Genomic DNA, 27462 nt, shown 5'->3' on the forward strand with positions numbered 1-27462 from the left:
TAAATGATCTCATAATAATATCCCAGCATTTTGGCGAGCCATTTATTTTGTTGTGGTGAGGATAGGTGTTGCTCCAAAAAATATTTAAGACTGTGATGGTCTGTGTAGATTTGGAAATGTCGCCACAATAAGTAAGGTCGCCAAATATCTACTGCATGTAAGATGGCCATCATTTCCTTCTCATAGGTAGATTGTCCCAGATTCTTCCCACTTAGCTGTTGGCTTGTGAAGGCCAAGGGTCGACCTTCCTGCATTAAGACCGCCCCAATACTTGTACCCAAAGCATCACATTCAATGACAAAAGATTTGGTGAAGTCGGGTAGTGCTAAGCCTGGAGTGGAACACATGGCATTTTTGGGAGCTGTAAAGGCTTGTTGTGCTTCATCATTCCAGAGAAATGAATTTTTCTTGAGGAGTTGAGTGAGCGGTTTAGCAATGTGACCATAATTGCAGAAAAATTTGCGATAGTAGCCCGTGAGACCCAAAAATCCTCTCAGGGTCTTCAAGGTCTTAGGTTGAGGCCAATCCTGCATTGCCTGGATCTTTTTGGGGTCCACCCTGACACCTTCACGCCCCACAATGTGGCCCAAATACTCAACTTATCCCATGCCAAAAGAACACTTGGACATCTTAACAAATAATTTATGCTTGCGGAGCAGTTGCAAGAGCAGATCTACATGCTAAAGATGTGCAACCTAAGTGCTACTGTAGATGAGGATGTCATCGAAGAAAACAAGGACAAATTTTCTGAGATATGGTTTGAGGAGGTGGTTCATAAGGCTCTGAAAAGTAGATGGGGCATTACAAAGACCGAATGGCATGACCAGGAACTCATAATGGCCTTCATGAGTTTTGAAAGCAGTCTTTGGAATGTCGACTTCTTTCATGCAAATTTTGTGGTAGCTTGAGCAAAGATCCAACTTAGTGAAGAATTGAGCCCCATTTAGTTCATCCAACAAATCATCAACAACCGAGATAGCAAATTTATCTTTGATTGTCAACTTATTGAGGGCCCTGAAGTCTGGACACATATGCCATTCCCCATTTTTCTTGAGCACCATGACCACTGGTGATGAATAAGGACTAATGCTGGGATGAATGACTCCTGCTTCCAAAAGTTCCTGGATTATTTTTTCTATTTCATTCTTTTGGGTGAACAGATATCTATATGGGCGCACATTTGGTGGTTGGGCCCCTGGGACCAAGTGATGCTATGATCATGTTCCCCTCTCGAGGGTGGAAGCTCATTAGGCTTGTCAAAGACTGGCAGATGGTTATTTAAAATATGTTGCATCTCAGGATGAATCAGAAGATAATTGGGTTCGACGGCCTGGATGGCATTACATTGAGATATAACTCCATGATGGCCCTTTTTTTAACAATTTTTCCATCCTATTTGAGCTGATGATAGAGGGAGCTCCCGCCTGGAGTCTGCGGAGGGTATGTGTGGAGTTGTTATGCTTAAAGCTCATATATAACTCTTGGAAATCCATTGTGATTAGCCCAAGTGTGTCGAGCCATTCAGCACCGAGGACAATGTCTCATCCTCCCATGTGTATGGCAAACATGTGGGTCTTCAACCGATAATCCCCAATTTGAAGTTTGAAATTTTCACAGCGACCTTCACATTTCATTGTTCCGCCATCCACAATTTGGACTTGGAAGTTAGAAACCGCTCATACAAAACAATGCACTGCTTCTACGACTCTTTGATGGATAAAATTATGTGTACTTCCACCATCAATCAAGACTACTACTGGGCGGTGCTTAATAAAACCTCTGATTTTGAGAGTTTCAGGTGAAGAAATCCCTGCCAAAGCATGTAGAAAAATAACTGGTTTGTCAGGGACATTACCCTTCCGGTTGTCCTCTTCGTCCTGCTCAGGTTCCTCAAGTGGTGGGGATTCCTCCGATGAGCTGTAATCAGTAGCATCAATTTGAAAGAATTTGGGCTTCTTGCATTTATGACCTGGGGAGTATTTTTCATCACAGTAGTATCATAATCCCTGCTTTCTTCTTTTTGCCATTTCTGTAGGTGACACCTTTTGAACCTTAAGTGTTTGTGTAGTGCTGTGAGCATGTGGAGGGTGACCCTTGGCGGTGAAATTTGGGCGATTGAACTGGGCCGCTAATGAACATTCAACTTTATGGGCTACCTTGCAAGCCTCCGATCATGTGGGAGGGTGGTGCAGTAAGACGTGAGCTTGTATGGCCTCTTTAAGACCACTGATAAAACTTTCCGTGTAGAACACATCTTGGAGACCCATAGTGTGGAAAGCTAAGGCTTTAAAGGTTGTAATATATTCGTCCACTGTGTCAGTCTGTCGGAGCTTAGTGATATGACCCAAAAAAGCATATTCATGGTCAAAGCACTCTATAAGAGATTTTTTTAAGGTGTCCCAAGTCAAGGGCTTTCCGTTGCAACTTTGATGCCATTGCCACCATTGCCATCTTTCATTGTCCAAGTACATGCTCCCCACCATAAGCTGAGTCTCATTATCTAGGATGTAATTCAGATTGAAATACTACCCCATTTGTGCTACCCATACTACCAGGTGAGAACAATCAAATTTATGCATATCCAGCTTGGGTGGTCACAGATGGGATTGTTGGTGGGTGCCCCAAAGGTGAAGAGAGTGGTTAGACTCACCCTCACTGTGTTCATTGCCAATATACGCCTCCTCGCGAACTTCCGCCTTGCCCTTAGAGAGTGCATTAGTTATTGTCGTCAGTTGATCTTGGAGGTCTTTCAAGGATTGTTCAAGTTTGTCGATCTTCTCATTGGCCATAGCTTGAGCTCTAGTTTCTACCATGCACCGATCCGATGTACTGGAAATTTGGGACCGCCCAAATTTTTTTGGCACTAACAATTGAATGGTACCACCTTGCTCAACTCGTCGTCCTAATTCTTATGGGCTAGATCACCAATAAGCGCCCCAAGGGGTCTCAGAATTTTTTTATTTTTATTTTTATTTATTTATTTATTTTATTTATTATTTATTTATTTATTTTATTTTATTTTATTTATTTTATTTTATTTATTTATTTATTTTTATTTTTATTTTATTTTATTTTATTATTATTTTTTTTTTGAAAACTCCTAACGGAGTTTTACTCCTTGCTTAGGAATACTGCAGTAGCTGAATCCCCAAAATGTCAATGCTGCCAAAAGTCCTACGAAAATCACACCCCAGTATAGGAACCCACACAATTACTCAAATCTGGATGGCGACTCTGGTGGATTTGAGAGATATGAATGGCTGATCAGATAGATCTAAGTGGTGGAACAGATCACTGCTGCTGATCTAATGGATCTAATAGATCTGAATGGTTGTTCTGTTAAATCTGAGCCGCGGGACTGATTTCTGTTGCTGCTACAAACCCCACTTACGAGAGCTGATCTGGCGGAGATTATGCGTGATCCAGAGATAAAAAAAGGGAACTATGGTCCTGGGGAGTGTCAGGTGCTACAGATCGCAATATACATAAGGGTCTGATAGTAGTACTCAGCCCAATTTTTTAGGGCACTAACCAATGAGGATCAACTGTACCCTTAGCCGTACAACCCGACTACCCTATCGTATGGGCAAGTAATCTCTCTGAGTGCTGTTCTCGGTGTACTGTAGCAGCAAGATGACCAACGTTTTATCTATGGCAAGGTTTCAAGGGAGCTAGGGGGCTTCCAATATACCAGAGGGTACTTGGAAGACAGTCTGTGCGTAGTTCTGTCTAATGCGCTAGTACTCGAAGGGGTACCCACAGGGGTTACAAGGGAGTCCAACAAGCGTGACCACCTCTTGTATTTCCTGTGTGCATGCCTACCCAAATCTGCAGGTTTATGCGCTCAACGATAGATCCCGTGGTTTAAAGACGCCGGAACACGTCTCTAGCCAAAAAAAAAAATTGGTAAAAAATGGAGATCCCACTGGCCCTGGAAAGCGCTCTAATACCACTTGTTATGCTCTTAACCTGTAAGACAATACAAGAATACCAAATATACGCTGAAATATACCCAGAACATATAACAGTGAGAAATAATAGCAAATATTTTGTTATTTAGAAAGTAATGTTCACTTGCCTCTTCGAGGGGGCAACCTCCAATAGAGAAGAGCCTCGATTACAAAATAAGACATGATGCTTCTTGTGGGGAGTCTCTATCCTTTATATATGACTCATACATGCAATACCATGGAGAAATACCATGGTTCTTATTAATACCATCTATCTAATACCATGGCCCATTTGCAACTAACTATGGTCCCATCATTAAATGTAGGTTAACCACTTGCAATTATTAATATGGGCTTTATTGACTCTTTACTTAACTATAACTATGACTCGATCCTACTACATAAATAAGGGGGTTAGGGTGGGACCCTAACACTAATGGCTTATGTATGTGTTCAAAGTTTAATTGTTTCCTTTGAAGTTACGAGAGAGATATTTGCAAATATAAAAGTAATTCAAAAAACTCACATAAGTGAGACATCAACATTCAATGCATTAAGACACCAGATGTAAGCGGAAACCCATAAAAGGAGAAAACCATTAATGTTTGGTTGAAGTGATGTGAATGAAAGATCTTGCTCCCTTATCACATCAAATTTTATATAAGCTCCAACCTACAAGAGGTTACTACCTCAATTCTTCTACAAGATGCAACTTGCAAGGAAGCTTAAACTCCCTCAAATTTTTTGTAGGCTACAATCCATAGGAGGCTCCTACCTTAGTAGGCTCAAACTTGTTCTTTATCAAGTTACAACTTGAAAGGAGACTACAATCCCCCAATTAAATTACAAGTCCAATTTTTTGGTTACCTACTCTTTGTCTTTGTTCTGAAATTTGTTGTTGACCTCTTTTATACTGCTTACCCTCTCTACTTCTCTTCTTCAAGTTTGTTCCACTTCTGCTACTAACCCTCTTCCTTTTTTCTCATTACCAAGATTTTCAAGAACTCTCTCATAAAAATGTTCAATTAACAAAACTTATCTCATTCAACAACCAAGCTTTTATAAGAATTGCTCTCTATGTATTTGTATTCTATGCATGAATTCGAAATGAGGAGTTATCTCATGGTACTCTAGGACTATTTGCATCTCACCTCTTATTCTTCAGTTGAGTCTCAAATTAAGAAAAAAAATCTTTGTACTATTTGCACATCCAAAGAATTATGGTCAAGAATCAATTAGTGCATAAGACAAGGCTCAGATAAATAAACATGTTGTAATGTAGGTTGGTTGCATATAGAGTGTGTGTAGAAATTCCTTGTAGATTCATACTGCTTATGTGATTTTCTAAAAGAAAGACTTGAATATACTCTACTCATCAGTGGAATAATTAATCGATCGAGAAATCACAAAGCATACAAGAGAAACAATGAAATCAACACATTACACAATTATTTCCTGGGGAAAGCCATAGCTAAAAACCCCTACTATTCATATATTGCATTAGTTAGGAAATAATAGAAGATTACAATGCTTTTCGCAAGCCCAAACAACCTCTGCACTATCTCTATCTGTCTCACTACTTCCTCGACAAGCCTATGCCAAGACTTAACCAAATTTATGCTTGTCCAAGTCTGTATTTCCTTGGGAATTAACCCCCTATTAATTATGGAAATTCCTCAATATGAATTGTACAATCCTCATGGACCTTACTCTAACTACATGCAACACTTGTACCACCAAATGATTATACAACTGATATTAAATTGTCCTAAATCCAATCTCAACTGGGTAACTCTCAGATCTGACATGCATGACTTATTTATGAGTGAATCATCAGTTAGATCCTTGAACACATGAAGCATCACCCCATTGTATAACCTCCTACTAGTTCCTCCATTAGTTGGAACTAATTTAACTAACTTTAACTTAGCTACATTAAATTAATTAATTACAACTCAAGATAAACTCAACTAGGGATCTTATAATGTAGGAGACACTCTACATGACTCTAGTTAGACCCTCAACACAAATTAGCCTAGCCAACGAAGTCAATTTAACTTAGTTAACTCATACAAGTTTTCCTATGATGTGGAATTACAATTTTATTCCTAATTTAATTCGAGGACAAAATTAAATTATGATTTTCTTGTGGCATTTTCAATACTCCCTCTCAACAAGAAAGGTATTATTATATACCCTAATCCTGCCTCTATGGAACTCAAAATTGCCTCTTGACAGTGGCTTAGTCAAGATGTCTTCATCTTCTTCCTCTATAGGAATGTACTCCAACAACATGATTCTCCTCTGCACATAATACCATAGATGGTGATATCGGATGTCGATATGCTTGGACCAATCATGAAAAACTAGATCCTCAGAGAGTTTGATACAACTCTGGTTGTCATAGAAAATCACTGTAGGATCCATCTACTGACCAAATAACCCAACAATGATCTTCCTCCTCCAGATAGCTTCACACGTTGCTTGACTAGCATCCATGTACTCTGCTTCTACCGAACATAGTGCAATTGATCTTTGCTTCCTCTTGTACTAAGAAATTGTTGCTGACCCAATATTGAAGATTCCCCCAGATGTCCTCATCCTGTCAGATGAACTCCATGCTCAATATACATCTGTGAAGCCTTGAATCTTCACTCTTTTGTCTATTTATACCAAGGACCAAACTGAGTGGTGCCTCTTAGGTATCTTAACACATTTTTAGTTTCCTTCCAATAAAGTTTGCTTGGCTTAACCATTGCTTCACTAAGTTAGTTAACTGCAAAACATATGTTTGGTCATGTTTTCACCAAATACATAAGTGAACCCACAAACTACTTGTAAATAGTAGCCTCCACTACTTCACCTAAAGTAGTATTTTCCTTTCTCCAATTCCCTGCTAGAGGATTCTCCATGGGTTTGTTTCTCTCCATGTAGAACTTCTTCAGTATCTCGTTGGCATACTTTACGTGAGAGATAAAAAATTCCTCATTTCCTTGCCATACTACCATATCAAGGAAATAATGGATTATCCCCAAGTCCTTCATCTTGAATTCTCTTGCAATATCCTCTTTGCAATATTTTACCAACTTCTCATCATCTGTTAGAATTACATCTTTGACATATAATACTATAATCAAAACTTTACCTTCAACCACAATATGGTAAAGGTTTGCATTTTCTTCACTTTTGGTGAAGCCTAGCCTAGTGATATAGTTTTCAATCCTAGTGTACCAAGCACGGGGTGGTTGTTTCAATCCATACAACACTCTCTTGAGTCTCGACACATGTGAATCTCTATTGAATGTCTCAAATCCTTTTGGTTGCTCAATGTATGCCTCTTCCTCAATCACTCCATTGAGGAATGTTGTCTTCACAACCATCTAATGTATCTTCCATCCCATTTGCATTGAAAGTGCTAAAATAGATCTGATTGAAGAGTACCTTACTACTAGAGAAAATGTCTCCTCCTAATCAATTCCATCCACTTGAGAGAACCTTCTGGTCATAAATCTAGGTTTTTGTTCTCCACACTCCCATTTGTTGCTTGCATTACCTTGTAAAGCCATCTGCAACTCACTGCTGACTTGTCTACTAGTCTTGGTACAACTTCCCAATTATTGTTTCTAATAATGGAATCATACTCCTCTACCATGGCATCAACCCATATTAGTTGCTGCACTGCTTCCTCAAATGAGGATGGCTCAATCTCTACACTCTCGCTCATCAGAGCCATGTAACCAGTGTACCGATCTGGTAACCTCCTCTGCCTACGCTATGATTTGCATGCTCCCACATTCCCTCTAGCATCATGCATCAATCTATAAATTTATCTGGTGTGCTTCCTTCCATCTCTGGAAGTCTCTGCATGAATGGGTTCTTACACTCTCTGATCCTCTTCATGTGGCTACTCCACATCATCTTGGGGTTCTTCCTTTGGAGCTAAAAGCTCCTCATATCCATGCAACTGAAGCTCCCTTTCAAGGGAACATCTCATGGCTTTCTGTTCATCAAACCTCACATCTGTGTGAACCACTGTCATCCTGTGAGATGGCAAGTACACCTAATAGTTGTAAGGTGTATTAGTGTACTCCACAAATAATGGCAACTTATTTGTTGGCTCTATCTTTTTCCTTTCATCCTTTATAACATAAAAGTAAATTGATGAACCAAAGATCCTGAAGTGTGTCACATCTCATTTCTTACCTGAAAAATCTTATTCTAGTATACTCATCCTAAGAATCTGATGAGGAATCATTTTCTGCACATCTACAGTTTTGTTGCATGCCTCAATGCACAAGTGAAAAGGTAGGCCCTGATCATGTAACAATGCTCATGCAACTCCCACAATACTTTTGTTCTTCCTTTCAGTCACCCTGTTATGTTGTGGGTTATGGGGTGTTGTCAACTCCCATCGAATGCCTTTTGATGCATAAAATTTATTGAATTTATTCAACACATATTCTCCACCGTTCTCTCTTCTAAGACCTTTCACTTTCCTGCCAATGTCTTTCTCAACGAGTGCTTTAAATTCACAAAATTTAGAGAACGTCTAATCTTTCTTCTGCATGAATAAAATTCAGCACTTACGTGATCATCTACAAATATTACATAATACCTATCATGAATTTTCCACACACATCTAAGTGATATCTTTCAAGGATCACTTGTGCTCAAATGCCCTTATCATGAAAGGTGGATTTTGTGTACTTCACCAATGTACACCCTTTGCATGTATCTCTTTTCTCTATTGTACCCTTGGGAATTCCTGTAGAAATATGCTACATGATCTTCAAAGCTCCATGGTGCACGTGACCCAATATTCTATGCCGAAATACACCGATGTCTCACGTCTGCACTTTCTCTGATTTTGTGCTCAAAGAAGCACAAAATTCTATATCCAACTTGTAACGATTCTTCACCCAAACCCTGATCCGCTTCACTTGTCCTGAGGCTATTTGATGAAGGAAATCCTTTCCTTTGGTAAATATCACATCCTAGCCATGGTCCTCCAACATAGCAACTGAAACCAAATTCTTCTTCAGACCCAAAGCATACATGACATCTTTTAATGTGAGAGGAGAACCAAACTCCCTATGAAAACTAATAGTATTGATGTCGTTCACACTATACCTTCCATCATCTCCCATTTATATTTTCATATGGAGGTCATTCTCCTCCAAGTCACTAAATAATACTTTGTCTCTAGTCTTGTAGAATGACGCTCCACCAGCCAGATACCACACACTACCCATCACTGATGTCACCATGCAAGAAATGAGGGTGAAATCCAACTCGAATAGTGAAGTAAGAGCTTCACCTGCTACTCCTCCCGAGGGATTCTTTCCATCCTTCTTATATGGACACTTTGTGGCATTGTGTACCACCTCATGATAGTGAAAACATTTGATCTTTGACAATTCCTTCTTCTTGCAGCCTATCTGGAATCGGATTTCGAATGGGATGAATTCCCTTTCCCTTTATTCACCTTTCTAGCTAAGGCACAATTCTCCTCATCATCATGCTTGGATGAGGATACATCTCTAGTGTTCCGCCGAATCTCTTCTTGCACTAAGTTAGACTATAAACACTCCCACTATGGTAGCTTTCTTATGAAACCAGCTCACAAAACGATAGAGAATATAGATCAACACCTTAGAATTCAGCCTCTTCGAGGGGTCAACCTCCTTTACATTATACAAGTGAATCATTCTTTGATGATTCAAATGACAAAACCTCCTTTCTATATATAGGAGTCTAAGGAGTCACAATATAACCCAGCTGACCTAACAATAATAATATATAGCCACAAAAATAACAATAGAGGGATTCTATGGGGCACAATAATAACAATATGGGGACAAATAGGGGCACAACAATATTAATAAGGGATATAAAGTCTACAATAGTAATGGGGTAATCACTTGTACTATAGGGACCTAACATGCCCCTCTCCTTCAAAAAAGTGTTATCCTCAACGCTTGAGTAGTTCTGGATGCTTCTGTATAAAATTCTCATCCTCCCATGTGGAATCTTCAGCGGATAAGTTCTTCCACTTGATGAGATACTCCGAAATTGATCGATTTCGTAGCTGTCAAGTTCTTGTTTCTGTGACTGCTTCCGGTTCCCACTATAATTTTTCCTTCCTCATCAAGTTTTGGCAATATTGTTTGAACTGGGAGCTTGTTGCCTATAACCTTCTTTAAACATGAAACATGGAAAGCTGGGTGCACTCGAGAAGCTGCAGGAAGTTCCAATTTGTATGCCATAGTACCAATATTTTGCAACACCTTGTACGGACCATAATACTTTGGTGATAATTTATTATCCTTATTAGCTTGCTTGAGGGACATTTGTTTATATGGTTGTAGTGTAGGAATACCCAATCACCTACATCAAAACTTCTTTCGCTGCGATGCTGATCTGCCTGTTGTTTCATTCTATTCTGTGTCAACACGAGGTTATCCTTTAAGAGTTGGAAGACTTGTTGTTGATGTTCGATGTGATGTTCCACTTCTTGAACCTTAGAATTTTCTCGTAAATATGATTGATGGATGGTGGCTGATATCCATAAAGTGCCATAAATGGGGTCATTTTTGTTGTTGTATGGAAGCAAGTGTTATACCACCATTCGGCTAGAGGCAACCATTTGACCCATTGTGTCTATTTATCAGATACAAAGCAACGAAGATATCCTTCCAAACATTTGTTTACTATCTCAGTTTTCCCATCAGATTGAGGATGATAAGATGAGCTATGAGCTAACTGAGTACCAAGACAAGAAAATAATTCTGTCCAAAAATTTCCAGTGAAAATTGGATCTCTATCACTTACAATAATCTTTGGGTTTCCATGTAGCTTTTGAATTGTTTCCATAAATGCAGTAGAAACTGTACTGGCTTTAAATGGATGTGATAATGCACAAAAGTGTGCATACTTGGTAAGTCTGTCAACTACCACCATGATGAAACTCTTTCCTCAGACTTGGGTAAACCTGTGTTAAAATCCATTGAAACCTCCTCCCAACATTGGCTTGGAATGGATAAAGGTTGTAATAGACCCAGGCTCTTAATTGTTTCAAATTTATTTTGTTGGCAAACCAAACATTCCACCACAAACTTTTGAATATCCGATTTAAGGCCATCCCAAAAAAATTCCTTCTTAACCCTGTGGTAAGTTTTTAAAAATCCTGAGTGCCCTCCTAAGGAAGAAGCATGCAAGTCCATAAGAATCTTTTGTTTGAGTTGGGAATTCTTACAGAGGTATAAATGATCTTTGTACCATAATGAATCATTTTGCCAGCTAAATGTATCAGATGTCTGGAATCTTTTTGTAACTTTCGAATAAGTGCCCACACTTCTTCATCATTCTTCCATTCCTACCTTACTTCGTTTATCCAATCTGGTTGGATAATAGAAATGGCACACAACAATGCTTCCACATCCTCATCCTTCTTGAGAGTGCATCTGCCACCACATTTTGCTTCCCTTTTTTGTAGATGATTTCAAAGTCATAAACCAACATCTTTGTCACCCACTTTTGTTGCTCTTCAAAGGATAATCTTTCTTCTAAAAAGCATTTAAGGCTATCATGATCTGTTTTTACCTTGAAGTGTCTTCCCATTAGGTAGGGTCGCCATTTCTTAAGCACATGTAGTATTGCCAACATTTCCTTCTCATAAATAGCTTTGTGTAAAAGCTTTCCCTTGATTGGACGACTTTCAAAAGCAATGGGTCTTTCATCTTGCATTAAAACAACACCAATTCCATTTCCTGAAGCATCACATTCCACAATAAAGGTTTTTCTGAAGTCTGGTGTAGCTAAGACCAGTGCATGGCACATTACCTCTTTAAGATGTTCGAAGGCCTTTGTTGCTTCTGGAGTCCATGAAAATGCATCTTTCTTCAATAATGTTGTTAGAGGTGCTGCTATTCTCCCATAATTCTTAACAAACTTACGATAATACCCTGTCAACCCGAGAAATCCTCGCAAATGCTTTATGGATGTGGGGATTTTTCATTCCTTAATGGATTTAATTTTTCTAGGGTCTACCTTAACTCCTTCATGCGATACAATATGACCCAGATATTCCACCTATTGTACTCCAAAGAAACATTTGGATCTTTTTTCATATAATTGTTTCTCCTCCAATAGTTGTAGCACCCTATCAACATGTTCAACATGATCCTTCCAAGACTTGCTGTAGATTAGTATATCATCAAAAAATACTGACACAAATTTTCTAAGGAAGGGTTTGAAAATGGAATTCATCAAACCTTGAAATATCGAAGGTGCATTGGTAAGGCCAAAAGGCATGACCAAAAATTCATAATGACCCTCATGAGTTCTAAATGTTGTTTTTGGAATGTATTCAGTCTTCATTCTTATTTGATGATATCCTGAACGAAGGTCCAACTTGGTGAAGTAAATTGGTCCATGCAATTCATCCAATAATTCATCAATGACAGGAATGGGAAACTTATCTTTAATAGTGAGCTTGTTGAGCTCCCTATAATCCAGAAACATGCACCATGATCCATCCTTCTTGTGCACCAATACTATTGGAGCAAAGAAAGAAATTTGACTACGTTGAATTATACCAGCCTCTAGCATTTCTGCAACCATACGTTCAGTTTCACTCTTTTGGGCATAAGGATATCTATACGACCTGATATTTGGAGGAACACTTCTTAGAATCAGATGAATATCATGATCATGATCATGAATAGGTGGGAGACCTTTGGGAGTCTCAAATACCTTGGAATGATTGTCCAAGACTTTTTGGAGATCTGGAGAAATAGATGATTCCAATGTGGAAACATCTAACGAACACAATTGTGCAATTACACCTCTTTTTTCCCTTTTTTAGAAGATTGGTCATACCGTTAGAGCTGATTATATTTCCTGGTTTCCCTGCAATACCCCTTAATTCAACTTCCTTTCCTTCTGTAGAAAATTTCATGAAAAGTTCTTGAAAATTAAAAGCTATTGTACCTAAGGATTGTAGCCATTGGATTCCTAGTACAACATCAGCACCTCCCATTGGAATGGAAAGCATTGGGCTAGTCAATACATATTATCCCATGGATAACTTGATATTATGGCACTTTCGAGAGCAATTTATTGTTCCTCCATTTGCAACCATCACTTGACACTCTGGTGCTAGATATAGGAAGAAATTCAATTCTTTTGCTACCTTACAATGAATAAAATTAGGGGTACTTCCTAAATCAATCAACACTATTACCCTTTTCTTCTTGATTTGTCCTTCTATCTTGATGGTTTGAGGAGTGGTAATTCCAGCCAATGCATTACAAGATATGGTCAGATTCATTTCTTCTTTATCTAGGCTTTGTTCCTGGAGTATATCCTCTTCTTTTGACCTTTCTTGCTCCTTTTCTTCTTCCTCTCCACAATCTATGTAGAATAATTTCTTCTCGGCACACTTATGACCTTTAGTGTATTTGCTATCACAACTGTAACAAAGCCCTTTTGCTCTTTTTTCTTCCAGTTGTTGTGGTGTCAACCTTATAGGTTGTGGAAGACTATGGGAAACAACACTTCCATCTTTATAGTTGTGAGTGGTATGCTTCCTAGTTGCCATAATTTTGCTTTCCATTTTTCTTGCTAACCTGAATGCCTTCTCTAAAGAATTAGGTTCCCAAAGGCGAACATCATGTTGGATATTATCCTTTAAAGTCCCTATGAACACATCAATCCTATGTTCCTCTGGAATATTTTTTACCCTTATGTTCAATTTTTGGAACTCCTCAATGTGCTCCATTATTGAACCCTTTTATTTGAGACTTATCAATTGGCTAAAAAATGTGTTGCTTTTGGTATCCTCATAATGTGCTGTCAATTCTTCCATAAAAATTTCCCAAGTGATAATTTGTTTACGAAAGCAAAGCCATTGATACCATACAAAACTAATTTGGTTCCAAATATAAAGTTGCAATACGTACCTTTTGTGTGTTTTGCACATTATTGAGGTCGAAAAATTGCTCCATCTGTAATATCCATGTTGCGGGATCCTTGCCATCAAACTTCCTCATATCGATTTTTGGAATATGGTGGGTCTTCGATCCAACATTAGAGTCTATGAAATCATGATTAAAATTTCTTTTGTTCGCATCATGAGTTTCCTTTACTACCCTTTCACCATTAGTAAGTATTTATTGTAGAAAATTTGTCAAATCTATCTTCAAATCTGCCATGCCTGTTGGTCAGGTAAATCCCCTCTGCAGACAGAGGCAATCCCACTAGCCTATAACAGAATTAGCCACAATCAAACCACGCTGCTACGCAAGTTCCTAGTTATGCATCAAAGGTGAATCAAGAAGACCAACCTGGAGTCCAACGCTATGATTGAAGCAGAGTTGATATCCCCGCTCCCTCGCTCCAACAGATCATAAACGAACGCCTGCACATGCAAAGGAAGAGACAGATACCAACATAAAGGCTACCAAGGCACAACTATATTTCAGTCAGAAAGGAAATAAATCAACACATCACCATAATAGACAATGAGATTGGAACTATAATAGCAGTCGCTCATCAACTAATAATAAACAGGAAAAGTTACAACCATTGTTCTGACGTTGACCCTTCTCCTGGCTGGGCGAGTAACTATATGTGTCTTGCAATGCATCTCTTCTCCGGCAACATAACCTCTCTAGCACTCACTAGCATTCCTCCAAGAACTCAAGAACCCAACCTCTAACACTCCATGACTAACGATGATCACTACTATCACTAGCTTGTCCAATGCATAATGACAAGCTTATATAGATGAAGAAGGGAGGAGGATACGATGAACCGGGACACCTTTTGTGGATTAACATTATCCCCCAAAAGCCATTAAAGATGGAGATAGGATAGAGCTCGACATAAGGCTGATTTTTTATCTTCAAAAAGCTCCATGTAATGAAGGAAACAACAGTCGGGCGTGCATTAAGGCAAAAAGCATGACTAAACTTGGTTGGCGCGACTGTTGCTCTAAGACAGAGCGCCAATGGTCGCTCCCTCTTTTGAGGATCTCCATGATTGGCGCGGGTAAGATACTGTGGACTTGCGCCAATGGAAAAAGAGCACTTTTCACGGATAATCTGCAGAAGGTGTCTTCAGGGAACATGGAGTATATACTCAGGGGAACATAATGCAAGTGTTTTTAGACTTTGTCACTTCTTATAACTCCCGGGATGAGTCCTCCAAGGTACGACAAGAGGAGTAACAGGGATGGTGACAAATTACTGTGTAACAGATGCCCCCTAAAGCATGAAGTCCGAGAGGTGGAGAGGGGTGAAATGCTTTACAAGAACACACAAGAACACATAAGAGCACATATAGTTACTGCCGCCGAGGATCTGTATTGAGAGACATGACTGATAGTTCAATTACATGATGTACGTGGTATGGTCGCAGCCATCCATAAGAGAGTACATAAATAATCTAGATCCATATTATGGACGCAGCCATCTGGTTAGGATCAATGAATTGACTCAGGTATGGTCGCAGCCATCCAGTGAATGAGTCAAGTACCAAGAATCACGCCTGGATTACAACAGACACAATCCAGGGTCTTGCGCTCCATCTCGACTCGAACAAGAGTACAAGTTCAAGCATGTGAATATATGAGCTGAAGTCGAACATGCATGAACATCGTCTGATTACCAGTCAATAGTGGAAACTGTTAACAGACGTGAGAGGTACCACCAATAATGACAATGGCCCTCAAGGTACTATAGGTACAATCTACGGCATGTGAATCAATGATCTGAAGTCGAACACCCATAGAATCATTCGATCGGAGGCCAATGATGAAAACCTCACGGCGAACACGAAGAACCTGCCATTGAGGCATGCAGGCTCCAAGGCACCGGAAAGGAGTCTCTAGATCAACTTCCTGGATAATGAGTTGAAGTCAACAGGAAGTGACCTTGATCGAAGGTGGGCCATAATGTTTCCCACATCATCGACACGAGACAGAGAGATAATGTTGTAAATCGAGATTGTGCGAACTATCAGAGGGAGGTTGTTTCTTTGCAGAGGTCAACTTCTCTTGAACATATCGGCGGCACATTAATGGAATTGGCAGTATTTGACATCAATGTATCAAAGGTCATGATGACGAGGCAATGAGTGGATGAGAGGTCCAAATAGGGTACCCAAGTCCATGGAAGCAAGTGAAAGATACGAGATGAAATATCCCCACCCTGGACACGAAAGCAAAAGGTGCCATGTTCAAGAGCGACATACTGCCGTCACGGTAATGGTTCAAAAATTTTCTTTTCCCCCCGCCATTTCTGGCGAGTACCCCAGTTATTTTTAACAAGCTTGATGGGGATAGCATATGCTTGTGTTGTGACAAAATCCGATGTCATTAAGTTTTAACGAGTCTGACAGAGGAAGAACTCGGCGTCTTTTCATGTTTAGAGAGTTTGAAAAGACAACAGAAAAGGAAACTCCAGGGATGTCCTTTTTCGTAAAGTTGTGTCTCTCGGGCCCGAAAAAGTATAAAATAATACCCGAAAGAACCGCCCGATCATTACGATCGAGGAGTACTTTTCATAATTAGTGATTTCGACCTGAAAAAGTAAAAAAGCGGTCAAAACCACGTCGTTTCGTAACCATTAACGAGTTTGAAACAACAAAAACCCGGTAATCTTTTTATGTTTTAACGGTCGACAAAAAGAACTTAAAATGACCGCCCCTTATTACCATTTAACGAGTCAAGAGGAGCAACTCGGCAATCTTTTCCTCTTTAAATGGTCAGAAAAGAGCTGAAAGCGGACCTCCATTTTTATTTTCTTTAACGAGTCAAAAAGGAAAAATACTCGGCAATCTTTTCATATTTTATGAGTTAGAAAAGAGCGTAAAGGCGACTCGTCCTGAAGGAATGAGTGGTATAAAGGATAGCAACTGGTTCCGGTAATGGTGGAACTTACTCGAAACATGTAAAGGTTAAGAGGCTGGCTAATAAAACCACTCATCGCTGCGGTTCCTCAGGAAAGGAGAAACAACCAAGGCTCATCTAGCAGAATTTAGCGGATAAAAGGCAATCACGGGATGTAAATGGGTTCATTTTTACACAAGCTTGAACCATGGAGAACTTTGCTTGTTAAAAAATTGTTTTTTGTTGCATGCCCCCAGCATGAAGATGCAAAATCGAGGTACATGCCCCCCAAGCTTCATGGCATTCACGGAGTGGATGGAATGAAGGTTTACTTGGAAAGACTTGATTTTGAAGGAGGATGCATGCCCCCCGGGCTTCAGTCACGCACCCGGGTCAGCTACCGTCATCAGAATGACGGGGTGGATGCCGGGGCATTTCCTGTGGAGATAAGACCATTTAGGAATGGTAGATGACTATATGTGAAGTGTGAACCGGGGAAGGAAAGTTGGTCTACGACTTTGATCGTTCTTCCTTCATGCGGAAAACACATCACTCTGAAGAGTGAGGACACAATAGCACGTATGCGATAAATATAGTCTCGTCCAAGGAGTAAATTGTAATCTAACGGACCTTGGACTACCATGACACCCATTTGAATAGTCTTCCCTTCTAAAGTAATAGGTACATTGGGAAGAATTCCTAAAGGTCGAGTGGTTTCTCGATGGAAACCTGTAAGGTTTCTCATCTCGGGCAGAAGTAGTGGGGAACCAAGTGCTTCCCAAGTTGTTGAAGAAAGGATACTCACAGGAGATCCCTCATCAATAATTGTACCGGCCATAACTATGCAGTAGACTTGAACTATAATTCGAAATGGTATGGAGGCTGGTAACCGAGGATTGACTAGTTGATCCCAATTGAAGGAAACAACTAGGTTGCTTGGAGGTAGGACTGGATAGACAGCCGGATATGATTCTGATGGACTTTCTTCCTGGTGTGAAGGAATGAGAGGGATGCTCACTTTATCATCTATGTTGATATATAGAATTTGGGCGGTGTGGTCTTCATTCTTTGCAGTGATAACATCATCTGAGGAGGTAACTTCTGAAGGAAAAACCGGGTCACTTGTAATCTGGACCGTTTGACTTTTGTCTGGTTTGGATTCAGGTGTAAGATCATCTAAGGCTGGAATTTCTGAAAGTAAAACCGGGTCACTTGTAATCTGGACCTTTTGACTTTTGTCTAGCTTACATTTAGGTGTAAGATCATCTAAAGATGGAACCTCTATAGGCAAAACTGGGTCACTTGTAATCTGGACCTTTTGAAAGACCGGGTCAACTGTAATCTGGAACCGTGGACTTTCATTTGGTTTGGACTCAGATGGTTCATCTTTGATGATGGAGTGGTGTGTAGATGATGAATGTAAATCAACACTCGTTCCGACCAGGGACTGGTCTGGAGCAGGCGGAGCACATGTAGGTTCAGGAAGAGAGATCTGGGCCAAAGAAGAATCATGTTTGATCACTTGGTTAGTGGAGAGATGATCTGCAGTTGCAAAAAGACATTGATATCCAGCGGGTAGTTTGGGTAAGGGAGCTGACAGACTTGCCAAAAGACGGGAGGCTTCATCCATAAGCGGACAAAGGTGAAGGAGATGATTACCTTCACAAAGTCGACAAGGGAAACGAACCTTCCCTTTTCTCTTACCAACTGACAAGGTATCGTCGATTGGCGACGACAAGGAGTGAGTCGGGTCACGGGACCATATATCGAGGATCCTGGGAATACCAGGACAATCAGAAAGAAAGTGGTCCTCCTTGCATAATCGACAAGGAGACCTAGCCTTCCGCGGAGGAGCAGAAGGTGGTTCCACTTCAGATATTTTCGTGGTAGATGCGACCTTTCCCTTAGGAGACTTCTTCTTGTTGGTCTTCTTCTTCTTTTTCTTAGCCACCTGGTTAGTGAAATCCACGGTTTCACCAGGCGAAATAGAAGATGAGGACGCAGCAATGGGCGAAGAAGGGAAAGGGTCCACCTTAGAATCAACATGGTGTTGTTCGGGTGGAGGAGGTGGTGGCGGAACAGGAGTCACCACACTTGAGACCATCGAGTTTGAAAACAACCATACGGGTAAACCAATGGTCAACCCAGGCAAAGACAATGTTGCGATATACTGAACACCGACATTTCCAACAGAAGGAAATGGACGAGGCTTCCCATCAGGAGGAACACCTTGGCCAGTGGGCGCCGGGAAGGCTGCCATTGAATGAGAAATAATCCTACTCAAGCTAACGCAAACAGAATCTAATTGGGTAGATGTTATCGTGGCCAATAAATTTTAAGACACTGAACTTAACCTTTTCATTTTTTAAGAGTCGAGAAAAGGATAAAAGATGACTCTAGTCTCCTTCAAATATTTAATGAGCACGAAGTGACAAGACGCTCATAGGCACCTTTTCGTTTAGGGAGTCCGAAAAGGATCAAAAGTGACTGCTCTGGAATTCTAGGTAGAGGGTGTGCCAAACTTTTCGCAAAACCACAGAATACTTTTTAGGGTACGGGTGGTCAATCTTCGTGAATGCTGTGTTCACTGCATTGCGAATCGTAGGGCAGCTGACACGGCTTCCTATGGATAAAGGCTTTATTCCTATAGGGGTCTCCCAATATATACGCGACGGTACGTGGGAGCACAGTCCGTATTGGCACCTATCGTTTCACCGTGGAGGAATCACCCAACCACTCGACGATAAACTACCAGGTTTAAAGACGCCGGAACACGTCTCTAACCTAGACCTCTAGAGTATTTGCGTTATGTTCCAATGCGTTGTTATGTTCATTGAGTTAATTTTAAAGTTTATCTTCGATTATGTTTCAGTTTTTGGTCCTACCGTATGTGATATCTCACAAACTTCTTAAATGCAAACTACATGCCAAAATTAAATCATTTGATTCGATGAATTCTATCTACAGGAGGGTTGAGATTTTTTCACAAACGAAATGATCACTCAACAAACAACAAAGATCCTAATGCAGCTAATAACAAGAAATGAAATTTTTTCTTTTTCTTTTTAATAGCAACAAATAACAATAAATACTAACTAATATGATGCAAAAGATTATTTTTTTTGTTTTTCTTTCCTTTAAGATGGCATGATGCATGTAAACAAATTTTAAGAGATATGCACAATCCAAGTTCACTCAATGAAATAGAACCAATTCTGAAACACCAAAACGAACCATGCAAGCAAGGAAAAACACAAAAGACTTTCACTGAACCATGTAATCTAAGTTCGAATGAAATCGAGTGAAATCCAAAGAGGCTAGAAGTGAATCACTTAGAGTATAGAAGATCAAGCTTTAAAAAATCACTGGATAGGTGCAGAACACAACCAACAAGCTGACTGGATAATCAAGAGACCGAAACTTCCCACAGAAGGCTAGACATGCAAAGTCACTAGATATCCTAGGACGAAAATCAATAGAAATAAGCAAACAGCTGAAGGATAAAGGCTAAGACCAGTCAAGCAGAGGTTCAACACAGTTCCAGAGGCTGTAAGAGATATACAAAGAGACTGAAAGAGCTTTCCACCCACACACAGGCAAAATTTACAGAGCTGGCGCGACTGTCAGCCTGCAACTTGCGCTACCACAGTATTGGCGCGAGTTGCTTTTGAGCAACATGCGCCAACTGGCGCGACTGTCAGAGAAATAACCGCGCCAATTAAGCTTGCCGGCTAGAAAAATAAATGATACGACCTCAGGTCGGGTTGACAGTGCTCAGATGGGTCAAACAGTAAAGAATAAACTCAAAACTGACTCAGGAAGCTCATTCACTCAAGAAAGCAGAAGAAAATTAACATGCAAGACAAAAATCAACTAGCTTTCTCCCCAGCGGAGTCGCCAAATTGTTGGTCAGGTAAATCCCCTCTGCGGGCAGAGGCGATCCCACTAGCCTATAACAGAACTAGCCACAATCAAACCACGCTGCTACGCAAGTTCCTAGTTATGCATCAAAGGTGAATCAAGAAGACCAACCTGGAGTCCAACGCTATGATTGAAGCAGAGTTGATATCCCCGCTCCCTCGCTCCAACAGATCATAAACGAACGCCTGCACATGCAAAGGAAGAGACAGATACCAACATAAAGGCTACCAAGGCACAACTATATTTCAGTCAGAAAGGAAATAAATCAACACATCACCATAATAGACAATGAGATTGGAACTATAATAGCAGTCGCTCATCAACTAATAATAAACAGGAAAAGTTACAACCATTGTTCTGACGTTGACCCTTCTCCTGGCTGGGCGAGTAACTATATGTGTCTTGCAATGCATCTCCTCTCCGACAGCATAACCTCTCTAGCACTCACTAGCATTCCTCCAAGAACTCAAGAACCCAACCTCTAACACTCCATGACTAACGATGATCACTACTATCACCAGCTTGTCCAATGCATAATGACAAGCTTATATAGATGAAGAAGGGAGGAGGATACGATGAACCGGGACACCTTTTGTGGATTAACATTATCCCCCAAAAGCCATTAAAGATGGAGATAGGATAGAGCTCGACATAAGGCTGATTTTTTATCTTCAAAAAGCTCCATGTAATGAAGGAAACAACAGTCGGGCGTGCGTTAAGGCAAAAAGCATGACTAAACTTGGTTGGCGCGACTGTTGCTCTAAGACAGAGCGCCAATGGTCGCGCCCTCTTTTGAGGATCTCCATGATTGGCGCGGGTAAGATACTGTGGACTTGCGCCAATGGAAAAAGAGCACTTTTCAGGGATAATCTGCAGAAGGTGTCTTCAGGGAACATGGAGTATATACTCAGGGGAACATAATGCAAGTGTTTTTAGACTTTGTCACTTCTTATAACTCCCGGGATGAGTCCTCCAAGGTACGACAAGAGGAGTAACAGGGATGGTGACAAATTACTGTGTAACAATGCCTGTCATCAAATTTGTCTTCAAATATATCTTCAAATAATCCATCTTAGCTTCCATGCCCTTTATCTTAGATTCCATGCCATTTATCTTAGCTTCTGTTAGCTTTTGTAAGAGTGACATTTGTTGCACTTGGTCTTGTAATTCTGATATATCATGTAGCGTTTCTTCCTCTTCTTCATGAGTCATGCTAGAGCTTTCAGGTTGCTTACTAGGTATTTGAATTTTATTTCCTTCGAGAATCAGTTACCGATAATAGTTCTCTACTATGCCCTTTGAATTCCTTCAAAATAATTTTTCAAACCAAGCTTAAGAAAAAATTTAAAAAAATCTACACACCTTTTTTCACTTTGTAGGAGCTCGATATTGCCTCTGATGTATCTATGTAATTTCGGATCATCTAGTTTTGAAATTATGCTCTACAGTATCCCTATGTGCCCTCTTTCTAATGCCACCAGTCTGATTCAAATTGGATTCTCCAAGGAAGAGTTATGCCAAATCTCCCACAGTGACTTGATTATAGACTAGTTTAGTAGAGTGAACTTGTATGACGTGTCACGTGTCCCTGTTTCGACATTTGGCTCTAAAAAATATATACAAGAAACTACAGTCCGTCCTCTTTCTGTACCTTCTTACAAAATTTCACTCTGATGCTCAAAGAGAAAGTTATAACGATTTTCCCCAAGTCACCTGTTTGGAATGTAATTCAAGAGTCTGCAAAAAGACCAACTTCCTCAGATCATATCTTCGAAAATATAGCAAGGAAAGCTATGAAATTCAGACCCGAGGTTTAGTGCAATTTCATCTAAAATGGGTTCTTTTTCTCTTCTGAAACGTCGCAGAAAAAAATTTATAGCGAGAATGCCACAATGACCTATTTGGAGCAGCAAAACCCTAGAATCCAAAGCTCTAATACCAAATGTTATGAAACTAGCTCAGAAAAATATAGAGAAGATAGATCAAAGCCTTAAAATTTAGCCTCTTCAAGGGGCAACGCCCTTTACATTACACAAATGAATGATTCTTTGATGATTCAAATGAAAAAACCTCCTTTCTATATATATGAGTCTAAGAAGTCACAATATAACCTAGCCGACCTAACAATAATAATATATAGCCACAAAAATAACGATAGAGAGATTCTATGGGGCATAGAAATAACAATATGGGGACAAATAGGGGCACAACAATATTAATAATGGATACAACTACAATAGTAATGGGGTAATCACTAGTACTCTAAGGACCCAACAAGCTTCTTCCTGCGATTTACTGAATACTAGTAGTTGTGTCAGCTCTTGGGAAGGCCTAGAAGTATTGGGCTAACCAAATCATCTTCAACAACTATAACACCAACACTTCCAAGCTCATCCTGACCTTAGGTGAATTTGGTCAAGTACTTTGGTATTGTGTCACCCTTCTCCATCTTGATTTTCCTGAGCATGTCCTTCAGTGCGAGCTTCTAGTGGTCATTGTTGCTTTGAAACAGGTCTGTCAAGGCCTTCCACATTGCATATGGAGTCTCCTTCACATAGAGGTTTGAGACAATATGATCTCTAACTCCTTCTAGTATGATCCTTCTTTCCTTTGAAAAACATTTTCTCCACTCCGCCAGATCTTGAGCATTAGTTCTTGGAGGCTTAGGAATATCAGTGTATATGAATTCCTTCATCTCATTGTCTTCCAACAATGCCTCCATCATTTCCTTCCAAGCAATATAGTTTGAACTACCCTTAAGGGCATATTTGAGTCTCAATCCATTAAATGGCATCTTTCTGCCTCTGAAGAATGATACTGCAATTTACCTGCAAAACAAAAACTCATATTCTCCTCTTCTAGAATGATTTATGCTCTAATACCACGTAGAAATTACTTGTAGATTCAAACTTCTTATGTGATTTTTTAAAATAAAATACATGAATCTACTCTACTCATCAGTGGAAACAATTAATAAATTGAGAAATCATGAAGCATACAAGAGAAAGAATTCAATCAATACATTACACAATGATTTCTTGGGGAAAGCCACAACTAAAAACCCCTACTATATTTATATTGCATTAGTAAGAAAATATGAGAAGATTACAATGCTTTGATAAAGCCTGAAGAACTCCTGCACTATCTCTATCTGTCTCACTGCTTACCAGACAATCTCAGAACAATAGTTAACTAACTTTCTACGTGCCCAAGTCCTTATTTCCTTGCGGTGTTTCCTTTGGAACTAGCCCCATATTAATTAGGGAAATTCCTCAATATGAATTGCGCAATCCTCATAGGCCTTCCTCTGACCGCATGCACCACCTGTACAATTTGGATGATTGTACAATTGATAGTACATTGACTCTGAACTCCAATCTCAATTGGGTAACTCTCAAATCTGACATGCATAAGTTATTTGTGAGTGAATCATTAGTTAATTGGTTAAACACATGAAGCAACGCCCCATTTTTTGGCCTCCTACTAGTTCCTCCATTAGTTGCAACTAGTTTAATTGACTTTAACTCATTTAAACTTTATTAATTAATTACAACTGAAAATAAACTCAACCAAGCATCCTATAATGTAGGAGACACTTTACATGACTCTAGTTATGCCCTCAAATTGAATTTACTTATCCAAATAAGTCAATTTAACTTAGTTAACTCGCATTATGTGGAATTACAATTTTATTCCTAATTTAATTCAAGCACAAAATTAAATTAGGATTTTCATATTGCAATTTCAGCAATGTGTTAATATCTAGGGTAGCACAATATAGACACTATATGACCTACATTATAATGCTAGTCTTGGGAGCAACAAGAGCGTTACTACTATAAACATACTAAAAAATATAAATTATTTTGTTTTGTACAATTGATTTTGTTCAATAAAAGCAATATGTTCTTCATCCTTTTTTCTCTGGTTCTTATGAGCCATATCTTCATCTTATTTGAAGGACAACCATCAAAGAAATCATCAATGGACAAACATCAAATCCTTTAAACATCACATCACTCAATGAGCCTTTTCACTTCACATCACTTTGTTTAACCTTTTCATATCACACAATTGACACAATCAACCTTGCAACATCAAGAAACCTCATCAACATGACTATCATCATTTGAAATCAATGCCAACATTTCCAACAATAATTACTTCCTAATGATTTCCAGTCAATTTATCTTATGCCACATATAACATTGAGCAACTATACACATAAAATATCAACAATAATGCAATGAAAATAGTAATATTATAAAGAGACATCTATGCACAATAGACACAACAAATTTACTCTGGGAAGTCCCACTAAAATTTCTTTTAGGAGAAATTGTTCTTCAACAATATTTACAATTCCAAGGATATTCTAAAAGTTTGTGGCAAAATCCAAGTCTATTCACGAGTCAATCCTAGTAAAAGTTCCAACTTAGTCAACATTGGTCAAGCCTTCAAAATAGTCAATTCTAGTCAAATTTTCATATTGGTCAACCTATCCCCTGTGGTCAAATTCATACCTATGGTTGACTGTTGTGGGTAACTCGGACCTACGATTGACTTCCTACAGTCAAAGGAAGGTCAACTTGTCTCTCTTTCCATTCAAACTTAGACTTATTCTACTGTCAAACTTGGACCTTTTCCTGCGGTCATACTTCGAAAAATTCTCGGTCAAGCAGAGCCAAATTCTCAGCCAAACAGAGCAGGTCAAAACACATTCAAATGGAAGCATTGGTGACTTGGTAAAATTTCAGACCTTCTTCTTCACTTACCACGTGTGAATAGAAGAGAGAATGTGTTAATCCAAATTGGTCAAAAGGTGGAAGTAAACTTGTTTATTTATACTTGTTGAATGGGTGAATTTGACTAAGGGTCACACCTTTTCATTATGGGGTCAACATGACCATTTTGGGCATAGATAAAGCCCAAAAATACAAATTTTGATTTTTTATTTTCATAATTTTCCTTGCCAAACTTGGGAGGTTTTTTTGCATGCAGGAATACCTCCCAATGCTACACAAAAATCAACACTCCCTCTTAGTGAGGAAGGTATTCCTTCCAACATATTTCCATTTAGTTGAAATTTCTCCTTTATAAGAAAAGTTTATGAGCTTGTCATGTTGACACATGTTTATAGATAACTCCATATTGGAGTGATAAATGTAACTCCCCATATGAACGTGAGTATCTAAGGCTTTAGATTAAAGTTGTTTATGGTTCCTTAGGGAAAATGTATCTACATCCTCTGGTCAAATCCCTTTATGACTAAGCGAAGTCCTTTTGTCTTCACAAGAGAGAATTTTTCTTTGACCATTCACCCTTCTAGTAAAATTCCTTTATAACCAAGTCAATTCCTTCTGGAATCCAGGTCCTTTTATATTCGAAGATGAATTACATCTATCTCCTTTGGTCAACTTAGGAAAGTTCTTCTGGTAGCCAAGTATTTATGGCTTCCAATTCCTTTTGTATTCTTAGGAGAATATATATTCAATCCTATAATTTCCCTAGGTCTTTCACCTCTAGTGAAATTCCTTTATGACCCGTCCAAGTCCTTCTAGCTTATTAGGTGAGTTTATCCTATAATTTCCCCCATAATTTCCTTGGGCAATTCAACTTTCTAGTTAAATTATTTTATGACTTAGCCAAGTCTGTCTATATCCAAGGGTGAATGTATCCATGACCACTGTTCAGAGTCCTTTATGACCCATCCAAAGTCCTTTATGACTTCATGAGATCGTTAGCCCAATCCTGCAAATACCTCATCATTCCCTTCTAATGAGGAAGACATTCGACATCATACTAAGCTCATGTTTGAAGTATTTCCACAATATACTCATATGTGGATATATACTGGAGCTCCACTTCTCCTCTGTGCATCATGTCTCGAATGTAGTGACCCAACAATGTCCTTCTGACTCTTGAGGCCATACTACTTCATGTGTTTTTATACAGGATGTAATATACTCTGCTTGAATATATATATTCCTACAAAGTCTCACTTCACCTATTCATACATATCTCAAACCACATCGAATTGTAAAACATAGGTACAACATGCTTTGCTTCCATCCACTATACATGCCTCAACTCAAACATAAACTCGTTCAACATGCTTACTATAAAGTGAATACCTAGCCTAGGGTTAACCAGGTATAATACAAATCAATCAACTTCATTTACGTCATGGAATTCACCAAATTTGAATCTCCAGTTTTGAGAAATAGTGTATCTACTAGAATCCTTCATTTCAATCTCTAAGGTCAAACCCCTATAACATTGAAGCAAGTCTTCCTATGGTAGTCTTGGTTGCCCCAAAAGTAAATAATCTTTCCATTGCTTCTCCCTTTGTCATGCAAGAAAGTCCTTCTTTGTATATGCTCCCTCCATCACGTAAGTAATTCCTTCTGAGGTAGCTTCTCTCTATCATGTGAGCAAGTCCTTATGTTATGGTCTCCTCAAGGAAGGCACACTACTAGAGACCTTCTGTCTCTAAGCATCTAATCTTACAATCTCAATCCATGAAATCCTCTTTGAATGATATTCCTTCCACTATTCCTGACTATTAGATCCCTTGGAATTGGAAGCTCTTCATATCATCGGACATGATCCAGGATGTCAATATGTAAAATTCTTCCTATCAAACCAAATATTCTTGTGAATTTTACCATCTGTGTTAGGAGAAACAATATTCTTGTA

The sequence above is a fragment of the Pinus tabuliformis genome, chromosome 9 (genome assembly GCF_031772625.1).
Source record: "Pinus tabuliformis cultivar Carrire ecotype Pingquan chromosome 9, CPIR1, whole genome shotgun sequence".
NCBI classification, from domain to species: Eukaryota; Viridiplantae; Streptophyta; class Pinopsida; order Pinales; family Pinaceae; genus Pinus; species Pinus tabuliformis.